Here is a 26,150-nt window from a genome sequence, read left to right on the forward strand (position 1 = left end):
GTGTAAACAGCAAAGATGTGCCAATACACTATTTATAGTGAAAAACTGTGTAGGTGAATCACTCTTTATAGTGCTTATGCCACACACCTAAATCACATCTACTGCAGTAAGGAGTGGATACCCTTACCAATGTGTTTATCATTAAAGGCTTTAGATAAACATCCCCAAGTAGGTTGTATGATGGGACGAGTAAACGAATAATATTCTGCCAGTATCCTCACTTTCACCTCCTCATAATTCAATGTGGATCCATCCACACTATTTCCTCAGACCATTTTCATCACAACCGCCATCCCGATAACGATATATATATACACACATAAAGAAGTATATAGTGTAATACCGCCACACATTCGAATCACAAATTTTATTGGTGCTGCTTACAATATCAAATCTTTCTCATCGCATGTTTAAAAGTATGAAAAACCTGCATGCCGTACGTCCAGGAGAGTCCAAACCGCTATCCACAGTCTTACTTCCACTCTCTGCAATGGCCGCCGCTCCACTAGTGGAGCGGCGGCCATTGCAGAGAGTGGAAGTAAGACTGTGGATAGCGGTTTGGACTCTCCTGGACGTACGGCATGCAGGTTTTTCATACTTTTAAACATGCGATGAGAAAGATTTGATATTGTAAGCAGCACCAATAAAATTTGTGATTCGAATGTGTGGCGGTATTACACTATATACTTCTTTATGTGTGTATATATATATCGTTATCGGGATGGCGGTTGTGATGAAAATGGTCTGAGGAAATAGTGTGGATGGATCCACATTGAATTATGAGGAGGTGAAAGTGAGGATACTGGCAGAATATTATTCGTTTACTCGTCCCATCATACAACCTACTTGGGGATGTTTATCTAAAGCCTTTAATGATAAACACATTGGTAAGGGTATCCACTCCTTACTGCAGTAGATGTGATTTAGGTGTGTGGCATAAGCACTATAAAGAGTGATTCACCTACACAGTTTTTCACTATAAATAGTGTATTGGCACATCTTTGCTGTTTACACGTTTTCCACTTTGGTGAATTATCACTGGATGAGTTATATGATATTTATATATTAAGGATAATGCACTATGTGGTTTTTATTTCTGTTTTTTTGAGGTAAAATCAAGTTCACACAAAACTTTGAAGAATCTATCACTATTTTTGGACAATATTTTTGGACATAATTTTTGTTTGAAGGGGACTTTAATTTTTGGATTTGTGGATACAGGACTTTTTGGTTGTAATTTTGGGGGAATAAGAATATTATTTATTATTTATTATTATCACTAAGCATATTATTTATATGGTGTACACCTCTAAGGGTAGGGGTGAAGTGTGCTGACACGGGTTATTTTGGGTAGAGTGATTTATTATTAATATTATTGTATTACACTAGGGAGTGTAAGTTTTTCACTAGGGGATATGGAGGTTTTTAATTTTTTGAATAATAGACAAGTTAATTTAGATGAGGTTTTTTCCACTGCACAAATAGTATTTGATGATGATTTAGAAGTTATTTCTAAAAAAATAGGATTCACGATGGAGAAGAAAATTCAATTATGGTGGGATATTGTCACTTTGGAAAAATACCTTACAGATGACATTATCCCTAGAAGGCTGAGATGGGATTTAGGCCCCAATGATGGGTTAATGGATGAGGATTCAAATTTGGAATGGAAGAAGTTTTTCCACACTTGTGAAAGACAATTAGTGGGTATGCTACTGGATAGAAAAAGGAGAAAGTTAATCACAGTAGAATCAAGGCTATCAGAATTACAGAGTAAAATAGAAGTATTCAAAGGGAAAAAGGAATTTGATGATGCAAATAAAAAATTACAGGATCAACTAAATAAAAAGGATATGGAAATAAAAAAGAAAAAACATAGAAAATATATGAGAGATATGGGAGATTACCAGACCAATAACATTTATAAATGGCAGAGTGTCATTGCTAATCAATGCCAATCCAATAATACCACACCTAATAATTCTCCTGTAAAAGGGAGTATACAGTCTACCGGTGCACTTACAAAAAAAGTGGTAAGCAAGAAGAAAGAGAATGCTAGACCTATACAAACAACCCAACAAAAATCTTCACGGAGAAGGGATGAGGACTGTTATGGTAGTCCGTTCAAAAATAATTATAATGTTCCAGTGTATAACAGTTTCCAGCCTCTAGAAGGGTGGCACAACCCTAGGGGCTTCAATGGAAGCCCTAGAGGATACAGGAACAATAATAATTTTTTTCAGAGGAATTTCAGGGGAAGACCACCAGGACCCCCACCAAGAAACCCATATTATCAACAAGGATGGGGTCGAGGGATGATGAGGGATCCACCCTATTATTACCAAAACCAATACAGGGGAGAACAGGAAAGGCCACCCCAACCAAGAGGGGAAGAGCAAGGAAATCAGGGAGAAAACAAGATAACTCAAGGGATGGAACCAAATACAGACAACAAGAGAAAAAGGAAAGATGTGTAGGGGAAGGTATTTATAACCTTAGTTCCATCCCTTTAACACATAATCAGACCCAGGTTTTAGACAAAGGATTAAAATTTGCCCCTAAAAGGAGTTTGAATAAGTTTGAGACGTACATTAATTTGAATAGATATATTAGGAAATTGAACATCAAAAAATATTTTTTATCGTTACCTGGACAAGGATCTTCTGTTGTTAGATCTAGTCCAGATATTGTAAATCAATATGTACACAGCGGATTGAGGAACAATTCGGTTTTTAACCCAATCAATAATAAAAATCATTTTGTTGAAGTTTTTAAACAGATGGTAACTGAAGAACTAAGAGATATAGAAATCAAGAAAGTTAAAGAGAGTATTGAATTTCAGGAGGGTCTAAATTCTTTAAAGAAGGCAAATAATGTGGTGATTAGACCAGCCGATAAGGGGGGAGGGGTGGTGATTCTGGATAGATCGGCTTACGAACATGTTATGGATAATATTCTAAATGATTCAGACACATATATGAAAATTAAGAGTAACCCAGTGACTAAATACAAAAAATTACTCCAAGTACTAGTTAACAGAGCGCAAAAGGAAGGAATTCTGAATGAAAAAGAGGCAAGATATTTAATTCCTTCCCATTGTAAAATGCCTATAATATATTATCTACCTAAGATACACAAAAGTTTAATAAATCCCCCTGGAAGACCGATTATAAACGGTATTGATTCCATACATGCGAGAACTGGGGAGTATATTGATTTCTATTTGCAGCCCATAGTTAAAGTAATGCCATCGTATTTGAAGGATGGACAGGATGTTATAGATTTGGTGGAGTATAGGAAAGTTTCTGATAACACCATTCTAGTTACAATAGATGTTAATTCTTTGTATACCAGCATCAAACATGAGGATGGTATTAAAGCAGTTAAATGGGGTCTAAGGAATTTTACTGACCTATGTAGGAAACAAAGGAATTTTATTGTGTCTCTACTAGAGTTTTGCATGGGAAAAAACTACTTTTGGTATGGTGGACAATTTTATGTGCAGAAGAAAGGGGTAGCAATGGGCGCAAAATTTGCGCCCAGTCTAGCAAATGTGTTTCTAAGTAGATGGGAGGAGAAGGTTATTTTTAATAGAAAATGGGAGGGTTTAATTATGTGGAAAAGGTATATCGACGATATTCTTGTAATTTGGGATGGACCAATGGAATCTCTAAAGGCGTTTATCTCTGTTCTGGAAAATAATGAGCATGGTTTAGGTTTTACCTTTAGTATGGATAGGTGCTCTGTAAATTTTCTAGATCTTAATATTTTTATTGAGGATAAAGTTATTTTTACTAAAACTTATTTTAAAAAAACAGACAGGAACGGATATATACCTACCAATAGCTGTCACCATCCTTCCTGGATCAATGGGATACCCAAAGGACAGTTTCGAAGAATTTTTAGAAACTGTACTAGATTGAAGGAATATGTTGAACAAACAGATATTATTAAAAATAGATTCATTGAGAAGGGGTATGACCCCGAGGTACTAGAAAGGACTAGGTATGAAGTGAGTAAGGGCTATCTAGGAGATAAGAAGGTTGTAAAAGTTCCATCTAAAAAGAATCCTGGTAATAGGAATAAGATAGAATATGCGTTTATTTCTGGTTATAATAACCAATATAAAGATATTGAAAAAATTGTTTTTAAACATTGGCCAATATTAAGTAAAGATACTATTTTAGGTCCATTAATCCCAAAAAAGCCCTCGTTCATTTATAGAAGGACTAAGAATTTGAGAGATGTTATAGTTAAAAGTGTTATCTCTCCTCCAAAGAAAAAGAAGGAACATATGTTTGATTTTAAGGGTTTTTACCCCTGTAGAAAATGTAGAATATGCACAATAACGAATACGAATATGAGAGTGATTTCTAATTTTACATCTAATAAAACTGGAAGGACATACAACATGAAGAATTTTATCACTTGCACTACCCCCTTTGTAACATATTTACTGGAATGCCCGTGTAAGTTACAGTATGTGGGGAGGACCTCAAGACCCTTACAAAAAAGACTAAGTGAACATGTTACAAATATTTTAAAAGGGAAGAAAGACCATTGTCTATCGAGGCATTTCAGAGACCATCATAACTGTGACCCTAGTGGCTTAAAATTCTGCGGAATCGATAGAATAGAGGCGCACTGGAGGGGGGGTGATAAAATCAAAACCATATCCAAGAATGAAACCTACTGGATTTATGAGTTGAGAACGATGAAACCAGGAGGTTTAAATGTAGATTTAGATTTAAATTGCTTTGTTTCCAATTTTTAACCTAAAAGGTGTAGTTGTATGCTGCAAACATAAGTTTATCATAATACAAAAGATGGATATGTGCAGAATATTATGGGTTGATCTGTTGAGGATGGATATAGGAGAAAGTTTTAGAAAATAATAGAAATGTTTATTTTAGAATATGGCTAATTTAAATATATTTTAAATAATTTTATGTATTTATGACAAACCTTTCTTACGATATGATTGGGGATGTTATATCCTGAATCGTATATACAATAATGATATAGTATAATTATATATGCAAGATAAATAATATCAATAGATTATTGTGGACCCTATATGAGGGTATTAAGATAGTATGTCAAGGGATTATTTAATAGTTTTATTTATTTTAAAGAATATATATTGAATAGGAGAGGGCAATATATGAGAAACATACTGAGTGTGGCTCTCAATTTTAGAGTATTGATGTTCAATTTATAATATAAAGGGTTGGTGTTTTATTTATATGTGTATATAAATTATATGAAATATGTTGGGGTTAGCTCGATACATATTTATCTCTGGAGTATATAAATAGATGGATTTAATAATTTTAATTTTAATTATATCCAAGATAATTTGGCTACCTTTATTGATATGCGAGTGCTATAAATAGTAATTGCACATTATTTATGTATTATGTAGGTATTTTATTGTTTATGATTATATTGGAGGGTTGTAGCTTATTTAATTTTATATTCATGGTGGGCGGTGATCCGCGGCTTTTTTGATCAATGCTGTTCCTGAAGACGGATTCTGTGCCGGCAATATTTGCTATCCATGTCAGTATAGGATGTAGCTTTAAGTCTCCGTCAAAGGCAGAGCGGTGCCCTTTCAAGGAATGGAGATTGCGGCTTCACCATGATGAGAGGAGGAGTATAAAGAAGCGTCCGTGTCTGATAACCACACCCTTTATGATTACGTCCAATGACGAAACGCGTCAGAGGGAGGTGACGTCAGACGCAAACGAGAAACCGGAAGTGGAGCGGCGGCCATTGCAGAGAGTGGAAGTAAGACTGTGGATAGCGGTTTGGACTCTCCTGGACGTACGGCATGCAGGTTTTTCATACTTTTAAACATGCGATGAGAAAGATTTGATATTGTAAGCAGCACCAATAAAATTTGTGATTCGAATGTGTGGCGGTATTACACTATATACTTCTTTATGTGTGTATATATATATCGTTATCGGGATGGCGGTTGTGATGAAAATGGTCTGAGGAAATAGTGTGGATGGATCCACATTGAATTATGAGGAGGTGAAAGTGAGGATACTGGCAGAATATTATTCGTTTACTCGTCCCATCATACAACCTACTTGGGGATGTTTATCTAAAGCCTTTAATGATAAACACATTGGTAAGGGTATCCACTCCTTACTGCAGTAGATGTGATTTAGGTGTGTGGCATAAGCACTATAAAGAGTGATTCACCTACACAGTTTTTCACTATAAATAGTGTATTGGCACATCTTTGCTGTTTACACGTTTTCCACTTTGGTGAATTATCACTGGATGAGTTATATGATATTTATATATTAAGGATAATGCACTATGTGGTTTTTATTTCTGTTTTTTTGAGGTAAAATCAAGTTCACACAAAACTTTGAAGAATCTATCACTATTTTTGGACAATATTTTTGGACATAATTTTTGTTTGAAGGGGACTTTAATTTTTGGATTTGTGGATACAGGACTTTTTGGTTGTAATTTTGGGGGAATAAGAATATTATTTATTATTTATTATTATCACTAAGCATATTATTTATAAAGTACTAAGTCATGTTTTGTGAAGGGGATCAAATATTTATTTTCCTCATGAACATGCAAATCAGCGCATAAATTAGACATGAATTTCTTTTGAATTTTTTGTTGCTATTCTGTCTCTCAGTGTTACAATGCACCTACCATTCGATTTTTAGACTGATGATTTCTTTGTGACTGGGCAAACATTCAAAATCAGCAGGGGATCAAATACGTATTTCCTTCAATGTATGCTGTCACTAGAAGAGGCTGCTAATAAAGTCAGGATGGCTGCTCTCCGATAAGCTGACTGGCCAGTCTCATGGGTCAGACATGTTTAGCTCCAAGGATGTGATCATACTTTACATCTTAACAGATCACCTCATTCTTGTCCTAGTCCTTCGACTTCTTCTCATCCATTTTAATGCCTTTCATTTCCTCTTTGACTTCTGTTTTCCTTTGTTTCCCTTTCGGGACTTTCTGTTACAGGCTGGAAGTTTTCCACTTGTCCTGAACTGACAAACGACTGTACTGAAGAATCAGACTCCAGGAGACTAGACTTTTCCTATCCAAGGATGTACTCTGGTCCATCTGCATATCTACCCCTTCAGACAGGTTCACTTCCTCTTCATGCTCTACCACCTCTTCTTCCCTCTCAACCACCAGAGTGTCAGGGACACATCCCCCAGAAGGAAGCATAGCTCCCTCCCCTTCAGCAGCATCACTGGGAGCATCCACAGGAGGCAGGAGCCTACTGTCTTTCAGCACACTGGATGCTCACATCAGGTTTAGCGCCACATGCCACATTGCGACATGCCTTTCCAACCTCACAATCCTCATTTGTGTGATGTAAGGAGAAGCAGCTACGGCAGAACATAGGCTGACCGGGGTACTATAATTAACCATGGTTACTTCCTATCGAAAATGCCTGTGGGGGGGGGCACTCCCCTACCCCATATAACCCATGGTAACTCTTTATAAAGGCAAATGCTTGGAGAAAGGTTACCCCAGCACACTTGTGGAGGGGGCTTTTCCCTTTATCTCACTGATGATATCTCACAAGTAGACAGAAGCAAGACCTGTACTCCACAACTGTGAAGTCTCTATCCTGGGTAGGTTTACTACCCAGCTCCACAGTTCAGAAATATGGAACATATATTACAAAACCATTGGTCCATACTGGTTGAGGATCCCCACCTAAAATCATCACTTACAGTCAAGCCCAAAATTTGCTATAGACGGGCCCGAGAGATTAAAAGTAAAATAGCTCCAAGTAAGGTCAAAGGTATTCAGGCCAAGATAGGTATTTTTCTAACCTTCTCTATGATCAAAGGCATGTATCAGTGCCGTAAACCTAGGTGCCTCACGTGCAAGCATGTCCCACATGGATAGAGACTTCACCATAAAGGGTAAAACTTTCCCCATTTCTGAGTTTCTGAGTCTCTGTCTCTATTCACCCATTTTTTTCCCCTTATTTTCTCTGCACTAGAATTGATCCACATGTTACATGATTATTTGTACACCATATTCTTTGTTTGTGCCAGCTAATGATTATCATATACAGTACTCTACAATTACACTTACTCACTTGATACCTCTAGTGTTTCAGCTTATACATAGTTACATCCATTTTCTAATATTTCTGGTAGCTGGCCATCCTTCCACGATTCTTACTATATTTCTATTCTTTACTTCTTTTCTCTTGCTCTACATTATTTTCATTTTCCCAAATGGCATAGGTAGCTTTATTATTATCATCTAGAATTTTTGTATACACATTTTCAATAATAGGGAATCACCTGCTTATGTATAAACATTTCTATTTTTACATATCTATTTATTCATACAGGACCCTTATGGTCTCTATGTTATAGTGCATATTGGGACACATGCCTAAGTTGCATAATTTTCCCTTAACCATCATATGACATCCTCCCAGAACGTGCCCTCCTGCGCACCCCCGGGGGTGCACACCCAGCGATCTCCTTGATCGCTGGGTCCTACAGACACAACTGATCACGTGATGTGGTAAAACACCAATCACAGAGGCTTTTTACCACGTGATCAGCCGTGTCCAATGACACAGTAGATCACCGGTAAATGCAGTTGCCGGTTATTGGCTGAACGTTCCTCATGCTGTCACAGCGTAAGTAAAGTACTGCCGATAACCGGCAATTGTCAGAACACTGATCAGACTGATGATCAGTGCCCAGCAGTGCCACCCACCAGTGCCGCCCACCTGTGCTGCCCAGCAGTGCCGCCAGTCAGTGCTGTCAGTCAGTGCCACCCATCAGTACCTCCTATCAGTGCTGCCTATCGGTGCAATAGAAACAAAGAAAACCTTTTTTTTTTCCAAAATTTTTGCTCTTTTTTTGTTTATAGCGCAAAAAATAAAACACCCAGCGGAGAGTACATACCATCAAAAGAAAGCTCTATTTGTGTGAAAAAAAGTTAATGTCTTATGGGTGCCGTGTTGCATGACTGTGCAATTGTCATTCAAAGTGCGAGAGCTCTGAAAGCTGAAAATTGGCCTGGGCACGAAGGGGGTATAAGTGTCCGGTAGGCAAGTGGTTAATATTCTCCTTATTTTGTTATGTTTTATTGTATTTTATGTATTGTATTTTAATTTAAGAGTGCTTAGTCTAATTAGTTTATGAGAGGGAGGCTTGATATTTTTTTTGTACTAATGTATGATGAACCTTGGACCTCTCCATGAGTTGGCTGGGCCCTATAGTCCGCCACTATCATTTGCTAATATATGCTCCCTCTATGGTCTGATGAAGGAGCATGCAAACCCCAAATGTGTGCCATGCCTACTGCTGCTGTACCTGGAGCTGACGACCCTCTTGCTTGCCCTGAGGATCCACACTGACCAGTAAGTACTAGAAAACACCAGCACAGCCAAGGACAGTGCTTTGGAGACCTGCTTGCAGCAGGAATGACCAGGAGTTGCACAGCAGTTGCACAGCAGTTGGCACCAGCTTGACAAGTGCTCATTTGATTACTACTATTGTGAGTTGCCAGTTTTATGAAAATAAATTATTTGCTTATATTGCTGCACTTAGATGGCGCTGCTCTATCTCTTTTATAATTTTCTTCACTAACACTGAGCAATGTATTAGTGACCTGCAGATGTCCTCCAACCTGTGCAGGGCACATTTGTTGAAAAAGGTTACGATGAACATCAAATGGAAGTGGAAATATTGAATATTAAACAGATTAGTGGGGAAAGTCTATTGGGGGATAAAATTAAACAAGATGAATCTGATAAATTTAGACGGTCCTTAATTACCACATATTCAACCCAATATAGGCAGGTACAAAACATCTTTAAAAAACATTGGGGAGTTCTCAAAAATTATAAGGTTTTAGGTCCAGTTAGATCCATTTCTCCCAGCTAGACCAGCTGTGGTATTTAGAGAACTATCTTCATTTTGTGCTAGAGTGGCACCAAATGTCGATCCCCCTAAGCGACTCAAATTTTTTTTCATGACCTTAAAGCAGGGGTTAACATTTCGAGTCCAGACCTACTACCCGGTCACAAAACTTACTCTCCACCAGTTGCCCCACCCAACCTTGCCCAGGTCCACCCCCAATCCCACCCCGGCCCATCCCAAACCACACCCTTCATTACTGTATACATGTCATATCACTATACATAATGGAGTATAGGGGAGCTGGGATATACATTACTGAGTAATGTATATCCCAGCTCCCCTGTACTCCATTATACTGATATGACATGTATACAGTAATGTATATCCCAGCTCCCCTGTACTTCATTATAGTGATAGGACATGTTTTATACAGTATTTATTGTCCCCCCGAGTCCCCCGCGGCTGTGGAGAGGGTGTCTCCTCTGAGCGGAGGAGAGAGGACCTCTCCTGCACCTATCCCCTCGGCGGCGGTGCTGCAGAAGCCAGAAACCGGTAGTTGTAAACCGGAACTCGGCTTCACAATGAGGCTTGGTGCACAGGTGCAGTCGCTCCATGCTTCATCTGTGCTCACTGCTCGCAGCCGCTCGCCACAGAGGAATTTCTCCTCGCATTTGGCAAGAGGCTCTTTCAAGCCCTGCCTTAAAGGGTATTATCCATGCAAGAAATGTTCTGTCTCTCAGCATACCATTTTGTGCAGAAAATGTGACAGTTTTACATCTACGGTTACTTCCCAGCAGTGTTCTATAAAATCATTTATCACATCTACTTCCAAAAACATGGTATATTTAATTATTTGTCCTTGTGGGAAACAATATGTAGGTAGAACCATTAGGTCCTTTTCAGTATGAGTGAATGAACACATTAAGGAACATAGTGTTCCTAAACATTATGCTCTCCATCACAATAAAGATATTAGGGGGACCAAATTTTTGTCAATAGATAGATATGGAGCACCATGGTGTAGGGGTTCTTGTAAAAGGGGAGTGTCTTTTTTAGAGACACGGTGGATTTATGAACTTAAATCTTTTTTCCCCTATGGCATGAACGTTGAGTGGGACGTTAATTCTTTTATTAGTAATGCCCAATTATTGTAATATAGCGTGTATATTGTGTATACAATTAAGAGACACAATTAATTATGCATTCTACATAGGCTTAGTATTGATGGCAGCCATGTTGGAGTCCGATCCCCAGACTGAGACTTGGTGGAATTATAACCATTATGACATCTGAGGCTTGGTTTAAGCCAAGCGGCGGCCATTTTAAATCCATAGCGAGGTCTGGTGACACGGCAGCCATTTTTAATTTTAATTATTGATCTATGGGGGCTCATTCCCTCTCAGGATAGCTATTAAAAGCAGCAGTGATGATCGCACATAGTTTCCACGCCGCAGACGACGTCACATGTGATGAAAAGGAAAAAATGTCACCAGCATTTCGGAGTCTCGCAGGACCCCTTCATCAGGCATGTGACCATGCCTGATGAAGGGGTCCTGCGAGACTCCAAAATGTTGCCTTGCTGTAACTATGTGATTGTTCATTAAAACCCTTGGACCCTTATTGGTGATCCTTGGTGTGCTGGTGACATTTTTCCTTGCTGATTTTGTTCGGTTCCAGCTGACAGTCGCTGCAGCACCCACTTATACACACAGCCATTTTTAACGCAGGAATGTGTGCGTTTGGACTATACACTTGTCACATGTGATGAAACGCGTCGGCTGTAGCTTGTGCGTCTGACGTCTACACGCTGCTCTCTTACACGAGGAAGTGTACCTGTTCCGGGGTGAAAGGGATTTGTGCTTCTAATGATCACTGGTAGGTTCCGGTTCCCCATTAGGCCCAAGAGACTGTGTTCTGGAAGGAAGAAATTAACATGCACACACAGGTTTCCAGAAGACAATCTGAATCTTTATTCATAGATTCTTCTTCTTATATTGTAACAAAGAAAACCATACAATAGGATTTCACTGGATACTTGTCAAAGCTGTGAACGTGAGATTTCTCAGACCTTGAAATCAGTTACAAGTAACCAACAGTTATTTTCCCATGGGACAGAAGTATTTGACTTTTAACTATATCATAGCAGAAACAAATGCTGTTAATACAAAGAAATAACTGGATACTTTCCCTGCCTCTACCAAGGCTAAGCTAAGATAAAAAACAAAAGAATGTGTGAGCACAGTTCTGTAACATATAACTGACACGGCATATTTTCATTAACTCATTCTGGGTATAATATAAAACAATTAATCAACATGGAATACAAGAAACAACATGGAGTGGGGGGAACAAAATGACAGACAACAAAAGACATATATTTCCCTTCAATCCCCTCTTAAATCATTATTTACATATATGATTTTTCCTTTGCATATACTTATATTACACGGTTTCTTTGCAACTTTTCCTTGTATTTTGCTAGATAGCTGTGATACTTCTTAGGTTTTGGATTCAGTGGGGCAGTTTGTTCTTGGATCTCTTCTGCATACATAGTCATAAGCCTCTTTATACAGGGAATCACACAGCACACTATCAGGGCTATGAGTATCAGGGTAACTACAATAATCACCCCTATTTGTGCTAGCACCTGCTTCCATCCTTTGAACCACCCAAAATATTGATCCCATGGGTCAGTGATCCCTGAATTCCTTTTCAACTCTTCTGACAGGTCAGACAGTTTTTTTATAGCCATATAGCCATTTGGTTCCGTATTGCCTGGAACGTAGGTACAGAATGTACCGGTTCCTTTTACCATTGCACACACACCACCCTTTTCTGCAAGCATCATATCTAAGGCCATACGATTTTGGAAGGTCATGGCGGAGTCAGCCTGCAACTGTTCAGCTATTCCCTTCAATGCATCCCTGGTGTAGTTGACAAACCTCTGCTGATTGTAATATATATAATTTATCCAATCAACATTCTTGTTGATGGTGATGGTTGGAATGATTGACTCAAAACCCGCTTTGACCTGGTCCCTGGCTTTAAACTCATCCGGGACCCCTCTTGGAACCCCTATGGCATCTATATAAACATGTGGGTCAAAACTACCCATCGGGGCCTCCCTCTTGTGCCTCTGGGTGCCTCCTGCTATATCTCTAGGGATCTCAGAAAAAATTTCACTAAAGATATGCAGGGGCATAATAGCTTTGGCCAAAGCACACTCACCAGACCACTCTTTCTCCAATCTAGACCTGATCTTACCATCACCACAAATCCAGTAGATATAACCTAAAGATTGTGTCTGATTCTGTAAAAGCCTAGATAAAATATTGCTGTATGTGTGACAAAAATCTTTTGTAAAATTTTCCAAACTTCTCTTTCTTGCCACTCCTCTATAGCAGGTATAATTCCCTGGGTAAATTTGCAAGCCTTCACCTGGTTTGGGGTTTTTGGTGACTATGGGATACTTTGCTTTCCAGGTTTCACAGGAAGCATTTTTGTTATGTGTTCCTTTAAAAAAAACTTAGGAAACATTCTTCAACATCTTCAGGAAGGTTTAGTGGCACTGTTCCCACATGGGGTCTGGCTGCTCCACAGACATAACAATTAAACTTGTTGTGCTGCAAGGCACTGTACCTCATCCATTCTAACCAAAGATTTATATTTAAAAATCTTATTTCCGCTGCCACGGTATCTTCGAAAGAAGGATCAGTAATGGCAATCATATCCCTAAAAGTACTGATGTGTGGCTTTAGGGGATTGTAATCATTGTTGTTATACATGTCTTGCATCTTAAATTGCCCCCTTGTGCCCGATATACCCCCTCCCCAGTATAATCCAAATACATACATTCCCGAATCACTAGGGCTGGGATTTTCTATGGTAAGCGTATATTTGGCATTGGGCTTGGTAAGAGTCATTCTATTTATGAGGGATTTTCCGTTCTTGTCCTTCTTATTTATGGCCGTGCCAGGTTTGTATCCCCAGTCAGTTCCTATGTTCTATCCCACTGCTCCCCAATAATCACAGTTACTCCCCCAATAATCATCAATTACACAGATGTAACCTATTCCCTCCCTCTTGTGCGCCCTTTTCCTGCTACTCTCTTCATCCCCTCTTTCTGTGAGGTCTCCATAAGTGAAGGAAAAGGTAGCAATATGGGTGTTAGAAGAATCGAACCACAATGTAATAATTTTCTCCTCTTTGGTAATAGCAACCTGTGGTTTCTGTGCTGGTATATTGGTTTCTCTTTTGGTTCTAGTGTGTATTGGGTGTGCGTTTTCTGAGGTATTATTATCACTGTTGTTGTGACCACATATAACTTGAACAGCACCCAGATCCTCTGGGGAGTATATGCAGTTAGTCACTATTCATATTGGGGTAAAACTAAAAATGTAATCAGTCCCAGCAGAATCCATAGTTTGCCCAGAGTCCTTGGCTAATAGAATGCTGATCTTGATTATTTTCAGAGACTTTGTTACCGACTTCACTCACTCTTCGAGGATTTGTATCACCTGCTTCACCTCCTTTAATAAGCAGCACCTTGTCCTGGTCCTCTCTTGTGCCTGTGTCTTTGTCTTTAGCCACTTTAACTCTTTTCACCCGGCTGGCATGGATCCAGGCTTGTTGACGTTTAACTAGGATAGCAGTCCTAGTCACTGCGATCACTCTGGTCTCTGGTTCAAATGGATACCCGGATCTTCTGTTCTGGGCTAGCTGCTTGACCATTACGATATCACCAACCTGGAAAGAATATGTAGGGACCTATGAAGAAAAAGGAGAGGTGCAAGCAACGTTTCTTTCAACCATATCCAAAGTTTCAATCAATTTACAGACATACTCTTCCCTGATCTGCTCTAGATCTCCTGATTCTAACAATAGTGGTGTTCTAGTCCATGGGGTGGGGAATGGTCTTCCTATTAGAGTTTCAAAAGATGAATATCCTGTGGTTTTGCTAGGTGTCATTCTAATCTCTGCAAGAATAATGAGGAGCATCTTTGTTCAATTTGCAAAAATGTTCCTAGTTGCTTTCCTTAGTTTGTCTTTTATGGTCCTGTTCATTCTTTCTATTATCCCTGAACTTTGTGGGTGATAGGGAATGTGAAATTTCCATTCTATTCTAAGGGTTTTTTACCAGGGCTTGACATACTTTAAATGCAAAAACTGGGCCATTGTTTGGGCTGATTTGTAGAGGGCACCCCCATCTAGGAATAATTTCCTGTGCGAGGATATGGACAACTGTCTGGGCATCTTCCATTGTAGTCTTGAAAGCTTCTACCCACCAAGAAAACACATCTAAAATCACCAAAAGATATTCTTGCTTCTTTCTTATCTTTGGCATGCGTGTAAAATTAACTTGAAAATGTGTAAAAGGAATAATAGGGTATTGTAGATGCTCATGCTTAGGCTTATTTGGTATGTTTGGATTATTACGGATACAAACAATGCATCTGGATACAAAAGCCTTCACTAATTTGGGGAGACATGCAATGTAAAAATCTTGTAATAAAACTTTATAGGTGTTTTGTCAGTCTCTGTGTCCTACTCCATGATATTGTTCTATGAACAGGGGAGCATTAGCTGCAGGGATGCATGGCTTCCCCTCTTTGAGAAAGAGGCCTTTCTCATCTTTTACTAAATCCTCTCCTATTTAATCCTAACAGAGCATTAAGAATGGGAGCAGGGCCTGAGGTGGCTGACACATATTTGATGGTGAGATTAGGATTGGATAAAAGAATGACCTCATAACCGCTCAGCCTCAGAGAGAACCTGTGCTGAGTGTGTATATTTTTGTAGTGTGCAATATCGTAGGGTGTCCTAAGGTGAATGACAGATATCTCCACAGCCATAGCGTAAAATGCTAACGCTTTGAGACACGCAGGCATGCCTTGGACCTGAACTGGTATCATTTTTGAGAAAAAAGCTACAGGGCGAAGTCTGCCTCCGTATTCCTGGGCAAGTACACCGGCCATGGTCTTACAATTGTCCCTTGCATACACATGAAACATTTTTACATAGTCAGGGAGGCCAAGGCCAGGGGCGGTTAACATTGCATTTTTCAAATACACATAAGCATCAACCATGTCATCTGACCATTTAACAATTACTGACATTTCCTGGGTTGTGGCTTGTTTCAACAAGGTGTCATAATAGGAACAGTCAGGTATTCACTGGCGGCAGTAACCAATGGCTCCAAGAAAGAAGAGCATGTCTTTCTTGGTTTGTGGGCGGGCAAGATTCAGGAGAGCCACAGCTCTCTTTGGATTGACTTTCCTTTCCCCCTTTGTAAACACAAAACCCAGATATTCAACACTTGTTTTACATCATTGCAATTTTTTTCTTTGACACCTGGACCCAAATTTACTATTGAGCCTAGGTGCATTTCCGTGGTCTACTTTTTCATACCGACCGTCTACTTTTAGACGGCAAAGACATTTACAAAGGAAAGCGTCTACAGGTAGACGCCAAATCGAATTTACTAACTAGACACAGTCCAGGAAGCACACCCAAAAAGCAGACATGCTAAGAAGCACATCTAACGCCATGAAAAATCACTGCAGAGACATGTTTCCATTGAAATTTGCTTTGCCAAATATCAGGACTTCACTTTAAACAATATCTGACATTTCAAAAAAAGTTTTAAATGTGTAAAAAATTGTTTTTGTAAAGCTAGTCGTCACATTAAAAAAACTAGACGCTTTTACAGCGTCTATGGCTGATAGAAATGCACATGTGCAGAACACTTCTTAGACGTCTTTCGTGGGCGCTTTCTTTTTAGACACCGTTCAGTAGTAAATCTCTGTGTGGAGTCTACTGACAGCCGGAAAAAGATCGTGTCTACTGTGTGAAAAAAACAGATGAATGTAAAAATAAAGGTCTGCAATAAAAAAAACTGCATGGAGTCCCCCCTCCCATCCATACCAAGCCCTTCGGGTCTGGTATGGATATTAAGGGGGAACTCCACGCCGAAATTAAAGAAAAAACAGCGTGGGGTTCCCCCTAAAATCCATACCAGACCCTTATCCGAGCATGCAGCCCGGCAGGTCAGGAAAGGGGGGGGGCGAGCAAGCACATGCCCTCAACATGGGGGGGTGCTTTGGGGCAGGGGGGCTCCCCCCCAAAGCACCTTGTCCCCATGTTAATGGGGACAAGGGCCTCTTCCCCACAACCCTGGCCGGTGGTTGTGGGGGTCTGCGGATGGGGGGCTTATCAGAATCTGGAAGCCCCCTTTAACAAGGGGGCCCCCAGATCCCGCCCCCCCCTACGTGAATGAGTCTGCGGTACATGGTACCACTACTAATTCACAAAAAAAACAAAAGTGTAGTGTAAAAAAAATAAAAAACAGTACACGGTCTTTGACAAGTCCTTTAATAAAACAATGTCCCCCGAAGTAGATCCAACGTCAATCACGATGTCACGGCGGCGACCCGAAAAAAGAAAAAAAAAGTTCCTCACCCGACAGAAGCTATCCAGCGTTATGCAGGAGACAGACTGACAGTTCTTATATAGGTAAGGGGCAGGGCCATCTGGGGACATCAAGCATGTGACATGGGGCGGGGTCACTTGGGTGATGTTCCTGGCTGGCCCCGCCCCTTACCTATATAAGAACTGTCACCCTGTCTCTCCACAGAGACTAACCAGGATACGCAGTAAACCGAAAATTACGTTAACTGAGGTGTTGGGAAACCGAGGTACGCCTGTATTATTATTGCAATCCTTTGTACTGGGATACATAGAACCAACATACATCTGAATTGGCAACATAGCACAACATTTGTGTCACATTTGAGATATCTGGCTAGTTACACTGACCTTGCCCAGGGACTTAGGGTTGATTCACACCACAGAAATACAGGCAGGATTAGTATTCAACAGCTCTGTGGATTAGTGGTTAGCACTGCTGCCTCACAATGCTAGGGTTGTCAGTTTGAATCCCAACCACGGCAATACATTTGCATGATCTACATGTGACTACTCTAACATACATGTGCTGGTGGCAGCATCTTTGCTTTCTGTCTAAATGATCCCTAGAATGTGAATTAGAATGAGGCTTTGTCTGTTCAAACACCTTTAAAGTTGCGCCTTATGTAAATGTCAAATGATGGGATGAGATAAGGTCCTGGACTATGATTGATTGGATAATACTGGTTTGCACTCCACCTCCTTTTGGGAAAGTTTGTCAAACCATGAGAAGAGAGAGCAAGAGAGTGAAAAGGATTAAAAAAAAAAAATAAAATAATGGCAAGGAGTTCCCCCCCCCCCATCCTTAACAGACCCTTATCCGAGCATGCAGATATCGCATGCCTTCAAAGATTTATTTCCTTTATTGAATTGCCTGCTTGGTTCACACTAGATGCGATTTAAAATTGTGCTTTTTGTTGGCAATTTCACCGTATTTTCTGTAGATTTACCAACTCTGTAGAGTTATTGCGTTTTCAATTGTGTTTTGCACTGCGGATTCTATTGTGGTCTATATGTGCAATCGCTACAAAATGCTGAAAAAGTTAGACAAGAACTACTTTTGAAATTGTGCTGCAGCAAATCGCTTACATTAAGACACTCACATCCACATTCATTAGATCTGATATCAGGTATAATTTCAATTCCCAAATCGCACCTGAATTCATGCACCCTGGATGCGCCTTGGCATGCGATTTGCATGGCATGCGACTTGCAAATCGTATGCCAAGTCGCACCCTATTGTCTGCTATTAGAGCAGTCACATGGGTGCGATTCCGATGCTGATTTCTAAAGTAGTACATGTACTACTTTTGTGGCAATTTGCATAGATATCTGTGTCAGAGGTCTTGCAAATCGCAAGGAAATCACTGTACGTCGCACAATTTCTAAATCGGCTTTGATGTGACTGGGGTGTAAGGTCTTTTTATGTTTGATTTCCTGAGTGCTTTCCGATTTATGGGAAATGCCGCATACTAGCAAAAGTGAATTGACATTTTCAGTATTGCATGCGAGATGTGGTCATGTGACTGCCTTAACTCATGCGATAATCTGGAGTGAATTGTGCCCATAGGGCCAAGAAATATTGCCAATAGGGTTCCCTTTTACATCCCTGTTCAATGTTCTGTTGTATGCTGCACAGGTACACTTCACTGTGGCTTTCTTTCTGACTCTGATTTGTGGGGCCTGTATACCAAGGGTTAACGCAGGTGGGAAGAGAATTAATCAGGTTCACTTTCTCTGACCAAATGAATGACAGTGGTGGGTGTGGCCTACCTTATATAAAGAGATGCAGTAGTGGTTGATTTTTTTGCCTTGTACAGGCCACATTATTTTCTGCAAGTCCTTGTCTGTGTTGGTTTGGGAGAGGAAGAGATTGTGGTGAATTGCCCCAGGTCACACTCATGCTGTGTTTTGATGTGGGCTGTACATGTTTTGCATGTTCTTCCTTCTAAGGTGTGTTCTTGTACAATGATTGTGTGTTTATTATCTTTGCATTGTAATCCTAACACATGTCAATTGCTCTGCTCTTCCAAGTTTGATTTATTTAGACTGAAATGCAGTTTTCAGACAAACCTGATGAGAAATGTATGTGTGGGGGATTTGGGGAGGTGGGAGGTGTTTTTATTTTGGCGCATATGTATTTTTATATTGATATTTTGATCTGCAGCTTGCTTTGTGGATAAGCCTAAGTGATTCATATTAACCATTTGTTTCCTGTTGTAACCTGTGAAAGCACAGTTCATTAGAAGTATAATCTTTTAGATTGTAAGCTCTTATGAGCAGGACCGTTCTATTTTAGCAACATCAATCTTTTTTTTTTTTTTTTTTTTTCACCAAGATATTGAATGTACCTACTTGTTGCTGTCCAAGTAAATGTGGAATGTGTATTTGATCAATAAACATTTGGACTATGTATTTTGTGGAGGGATTATTTCATGTTCTAGTTGAATGGTTAGCACTTCCACCTGGCAATGCTAGGGTTGTTGGTTCAAATCCCAACTATGGCACCTCCTGCCTGGAGTTTGCATGTTCTGACTGTGTTTCCTCTGGGTACTCTGGTTTCCTCCAACACTCTAAAGACCCTGGATCCTGTCAAAATTGGCCCTAATATATGTATGAATGTAAGTTAGGGACCTTAGATAGTACGCCCCTTGAGGGTTAGGGACTGATGTGAATTTACCACATATATATGTCAAGCACTGCGTAAATTGACAGCGCTATGTAAGTATCTGAAATGAATAAATGTACTAGCACCCCTAACACTTATTTTTGCTAGCTATATAATATGCCCAAATCTTTCTTGTTAGAGTGCACATATGAAAGTATGTCCAAACTGACAAACCAAAAGCCCCCTATTGCACCACAAGACCATGTTATGTACCAATGAATAGGTCATGTTCAATGTGCAGCTAGCTTTTCTTTTTCTACAATCCTTTTAACAGTAATAAATTGGGCCCCCCAATTTATGTTGCCTTTGGGCCTTTACTGGCAAATATATATTTGCCAATGTCATATACACAGTATAGCTGCACTCATACATTCACCAATGCCAAATCCACAATAGAACTGCAAACATATTTGTGAATGTCATATACACAATGGAGCTACATGTAAAATTGCTATGGTGCACAAATAAATGCCAGGACGGCTGTTGGAGGAGTCGCTAGAGCAGCTGTTATACCGGAAATACGTCATGGCGTTTGCACACACGTGGAAGTGGTAGTGGGGAGTGTTAGTGGATGGGAGTGTAGTTAGGAGAGCTTAGTGGTAATTTGCAAGTCTATTTTTTAGTTTTGTGAATTGTTCTTTTGTGGAATTCCAGACCACATCTGGACATGGCAAGATCGCTGTTCTCCACCAAGGAGCTGATCCTCATTTGCCAGGGAAACATTACTAATAATTGTTGTATTTTCAGTTGAAAACATGTCCAATTCCTAGATCCATTAAGGTACATAGCTAAGGTTCTTCCTAACTATACAGGTAGCACATACACAAGCATACACCCAGGGCCACTGTTAGATATCACGGGGCCCTGTACAGCATACCTGACAGCCCCCCACCGCCAGAGAAAATATCCAAATTATATTTCTAGTAAAAATACACTAAAACATTATTAATGGACATAATCCCAACCACATTCCTGTGAAATCTAAATGATAAAACTGTACTGAGTTCATAAATAAAGCTGTGTGTGTAATTGAGGTGTAATTGAGGTCTTGGGGCTCATGGGTGCTTTGGCCTGTAGAGTGGAAAACAGTGGGGTTTTTTTCGTGGCTATCGCCGTTTGCAGGCAACCTATGTTACACTATGGAAATGCTGCAGGTCATAATTTGACAAGCATATGGGTGCAGGTGTACAGCCTTGAACACAGACAGTGAGCATTCAGGGCCACTTCCCCACACCTTCACACTTGTCAGATTAAAACCTGTGTTCATACAGCTGCTGTGTCCCCATAGTGTAACAAGTGGCTCTAGCCACATGAACAACCCACTCATTCATGCTGTACGGGCCAGAGGACCTGTGTGAATGGGGCATTTTTTACTGTTTTTTTCCTCAGCTCATTAATTTCAATGGGCTGCCTAACGTGTGGGAACATGCAAAAATACTGCAGGCAAATTATTTTCAAAGTGTGTTGCACCTAACCGCACAGTAGTGTGGTGCCATGTGTTTTGGTGGCTGTGAATGGGTCTGTTTTTAATAGACGTGTGTATGTGCAATTACGTTTTCATCATGGTACCTGCACACATCTGCAAATGCCATTGCATTTCTTTGCTGTGCTGGAAAATGTGTGTTCTTGCATGCGTTTCTGCACCACCAATGGTGTGAACAAGTCCTAAGGGCCAGTTCACACTATAGAAACAGTCTAGATGTGTTCCTGATGCATTTTTGCATGCCCTTTTGGCATGCATGTTTAGTGTGTTCCAGTACATTTTGGATGCGTTTCGGACACGTTGCATTGCATTTTTGTATCCCTTCCAGTTAGTTTTTTCTACTTTCTTTTTATTCAATTCAATTAGGGACATGGGCATTTTAGTACATTTAAGGGCGTTTCAATGCGTTCCAGTACAGTTCTGTGCATAAACAATGCAGCGTGGTCAACGTTGTTTACAGCACCTGCAATGCACTGAAAATGCAAGCGCTGATGTGAACTATGACATTGACAACCATATAACCTTATTTGTGATGCTGAAAAAGCAACTGCAATACATGTAGTGTGAACTGGCCCTAAAGATTAATAGAGGTAAGGGAAAGGGACTAACCAGGAATTTTGAAATCAATCAGGCTAGTGGTGAGATACAATCAGCAATCGTATAATAATGTTAGATCTGAGCTGTAGATGATAGAAAATGAGACACATTCACTTGATCAGTAAAAAATAGTTAAAAAGAGTGGGGCGGTGATCCATAAATTTGCATATGGGACAGGTGATGTTGGGGTGGGGGTCAAGTTGTATAAGGAGACAGGTTTAAAAGAAGATAAAAAGTTACAATGAAATATACACAGCATGAAACTTTCACATTTCCAACTTGTCAGAAGAACAGAATGCAGGTAAGATTCAGCCCCTTTCCACTTTGTAGTCATTAGGAAAAATCTTAATTGATTGATCAATATTACTGTCACTGACACAACCCAGAAAATTCATCTCCATTTTTTTTAACATTCATAAATGTCAAGGAGATTCTAATCCAGTGGTTCTCAAGCTTCCTAATGCCGTGACCCTTTAATACAGTTCCTCATGTTGTGGTGACCCCCAACCATAAAATTATTTACCCAGTAATTATAATTCATGAAGTGTCGTTTTACCTTTAATACTGCTGCTTTCAACACAGTAGCTGTTCTTTACACATCAGAAATATGTGTTTTCTGATAGTCTTAGGCAACCCCTTTGAAAGGGTCGTTCGACCCCCAAAGGGGTCACGACCCCCAGGTTGAGAACCACTGTTCTAATCTAAGGGCAGAAACGCTGCCATGTACTAGGCCCAATTAACCTAACTGGATGTTTTTGGAGTTTTGGCAGAAACACATCCATACAGGGAGAGCATGCAAACTGTGATGCAGCCATGGCTGGGATTAGAACCCATGACCCAAGTGTTGTAAGTTCTGAGTTCTAACCACTAAGCTACTGTGGGAGACAGAGTTTGAGCTCCAATGTAGAATAGTTATATTGTTTAAAAATGATAAAGCCAGTGTACTACACCATTAAGCACCTTTCTGGCTCCTGTGGCTGAGCTAATTCCTCCCTAGGACCATTTTGGCACCCACCCTGATGGATGGATGGAGCTGGATGACGAACCCATAGCTGCCAGCATACCGCTGCACCCCCAGATGTGTGATGTGTATAACCCATGCGCATTAACACCTTAACATAGAATAGTTACATGATTAAAGAGAAGGAAGCTATATCATTATATTGGGAATTTAGAAGTAGACATTCCAAATTATTTAAGATATAAGTGTGAAAATGTTCAACATTTAAAAATTGAATGTATGATATTCATTAAGAAATGCATTAGTTGTCTGATCATTTTGGAGAAACAGCAAAAAAACAAAACAAAAAAATATATAGGTGTACTTTTTATTTTACATTCTAAGTATTCTCATATGCAAACAGAAAAACGCCAAAGCCCGTGGTTGTGCACCATCTAGTGAACATATCTGGTATTGCACCTAAAAATGTGCCAGACGCGATTCCACATTTACTAAGAGGAAAGAGTCTACAAGTAGACGCTTTTCAATGAGTTTGCTAAACGCCTTTCAGAAGACTGACAGGTCTAGACTGTTTGAATTGAGTCTGCCTGAATGTTCAGCGTCTACTGGTAGACTCTATTCTTAGTAAATCAGGGCCCTTGTGTCCACTCTCAAAAAAACATTTCAACAAACTCTCCCCATCCCTCAGGCCGGCCCCCTTAATGAAACTGCAGAAACAGATGTCATCTGCGTACTGCAGCAGGACTGACCCATGGGTCGTTGTCCACTCCCTCAGAATGGCCTGGAAGACAATTGAGTAGACTACAGAAAAATCCTTTTACACCAGGTCATCTGGCGGTAAACCAAAAATGGGCTGTCTCTGCTTCAACAGGGATGCTAAAAAATGCATTTGCTAAGTCAATTACTGAAAAACATTTAGCATCAGATGGTATGGCTGTAAAAAGAGATGGCACTTCAGGCCCCACCGGGTGGTATCAACCAGTGAGTCAATAATCAGTCTAATGTCTTCCTGTGTAAAATTCCTGTTTTTACATGACTTCTTTAGATATGCTAATGTACCTCCCAGTGTAACAGTGGGCTTGGGACAATGTTTTGTAATACGGTCACAATATCCTCTACTTCCAAACATTTAATGATTATTAGCGTGTCCCCTACAGTGAGAAATGGATATTACTTGGTCTGTGTCACCACCTTGTGTCTGGTTCTATCTGCCGGTCCGGGACTAGGGCCTTTTAACATATCCATATGAAAAGTGTCATTATCTCCTGTTCTCGGGAATGGACTTGAACTCTCCATTGCTTCAGTTCACCCTGCTAGATTGTCTATCCACGGATTTACTAGGTAATAATCAGTCCCACAAATCCGGGCTATGAAGTCTTTACATGACTCCCCCTATTCCGGACAAGGTGTATTTTTACACTTATTTTGTTCTATTTTATCTATTTAAAAAAATGTATAATTTCAAAAAAAAAGGAAAAAAGAAAGTGAAAGTGATTCACAGTGCTTGACTGCCAACTGAGTTTCCCTCAGATGCGTCTTCCTAAAACATAAATCTAATCACTTGTATATCTTCTTGGGTCGAGTGATCTGTGACCAATTATCACTCTTATCACAAAGAATATAGAAATACAAAAAAGAATATACAGCTCTTCCTACTCTATATCCTGAAAAGGACACTCTATATAATAATATCCTTTGTTTCTAACCTGTCTTAACTTCTTCCACTGTAAGTCCCTTTTGAAATTCTACTGGACAATGTAAATTTACCCTATCTGTATGTTAGAAGTGCCTTGATAAAAAAAAGTCTTCTGCCTAATTTATATGTATATCCTTTTTCTCTACCTTACTCACAAGGTAACCTCCAGGAATACGATGACTAAAAAATAGTCCGCATACACATTCAGGACAAATTATTTGCAAAACATTTAATCCGTAACTACCGGTCCATACACTTACCACCTGGACATCGGTGTCACACAACAAATTATCTTATACTTTATGCGACAGAAAGATAAGCAACAGAATTTTGGCAGCCCAAACCTACCAGTGTCAATATTTTCTTATTTCCTGGGCATCCAATGTCCTTATAATACTTTACAGTATATATCTGCCGGCAATATCAATATTTCCCGGACATCCAATGTCCTTTAAGTACTTTCAAAAAGTACATGCATATATATATATATATATATATATATATATATATATATATATAGTCTATTTTCTGGACATCCAATGTTCTGGACATCCAATGTCCTTCAAAGTACTTACCAAAAGTACATATAGACTTATTCCGGCCGGCAATCTTTTACACTATACCCTTTCATTAAAACATACTTCCAAAGTATGTGGGCATTGGAACTTAGCCAGAGCCTAGTTACGGTAAATATCAGAAAATATAGATCAAATACTTACCAGATAGGATGACTCTCCGATCCTGGGACGAGCCCCCAAACTGAAAGGGATTTGTGCTTCTAATGATCACTGGTAGGTTCCGGTTCCCCATTAGGCCCAAGAGACTGTGTTCTGGAAGGAAGAAATTAACATGCACACACAGGTTTCCAGAAGACAATCTGAATCTTTATTCGTAGATTCTTCTTCTTATATTGTAACAAAGAAAACCATACAATAGGATTTCGCTGTATACTTGTCAAAGCTGTGAACGTGAGATTTCTCAGACCTTGAAATCAGTTACAAGTAACCAACAGTTATTTTCCCATGGGACAGACGTATTTGACTTTTAACTATATCATAGCAGAAACAAATGCTGTTAATAAAAAAAAATAACTGGATACTTTCCCTGCCTCTACCAAGGCTAAGCTAAGATAAAAAACAAAAGAATGTGTGAGCACAGTTCTGTAACACATAACTGACACAGCATATTTTCATTAACTCATTCTGGGTATAATTTAAAACAATTATTCAACATGGAATACAACAAACAACATGGCGTGGGGGGGGAAACAAAATGACAGACAAAAAAGACATGGGGGCGTGTCCAAGATGGCGATCGGACCAGTCGCCTGAACTGGAGCTCCGACGGCTCATCTCTTTGTCCGCAGGCATCCACCGGCATCC

At 39.7% G+C, this 26,150-nt stretch overlaps 1 protein-coding gene across 1 annotated transcript in view; it reads left to right on the forward strand.

Annotated features, from left to right (window-relative positions):
- The window catches only part of SLC23A1 (solute carrier family 23 member 1), a 684,016-nt gene that overhangs the window by 36,013 nt on the left and 621,853 nt on the right, over nucleotides 1-26,150 (forward strand). The window lies entirely within an intron of this gene.

Source organism: Staurois parvus, unplaced genomic scaffold, assembly GCF_062004578.1.
Source record: "Staurois parvus isolate SC_StPar_1 unplaced genomic scaffold, SC_StPar_1.0 ptg001256l, whole genome shotgun sequence".
Taxonomy (NCBI): domain Eukaryota; kingdom Metazoa; phylum Chordata; class Amphibia; order Anura; family Ranidae; genus Staurois; species Staurois parvus.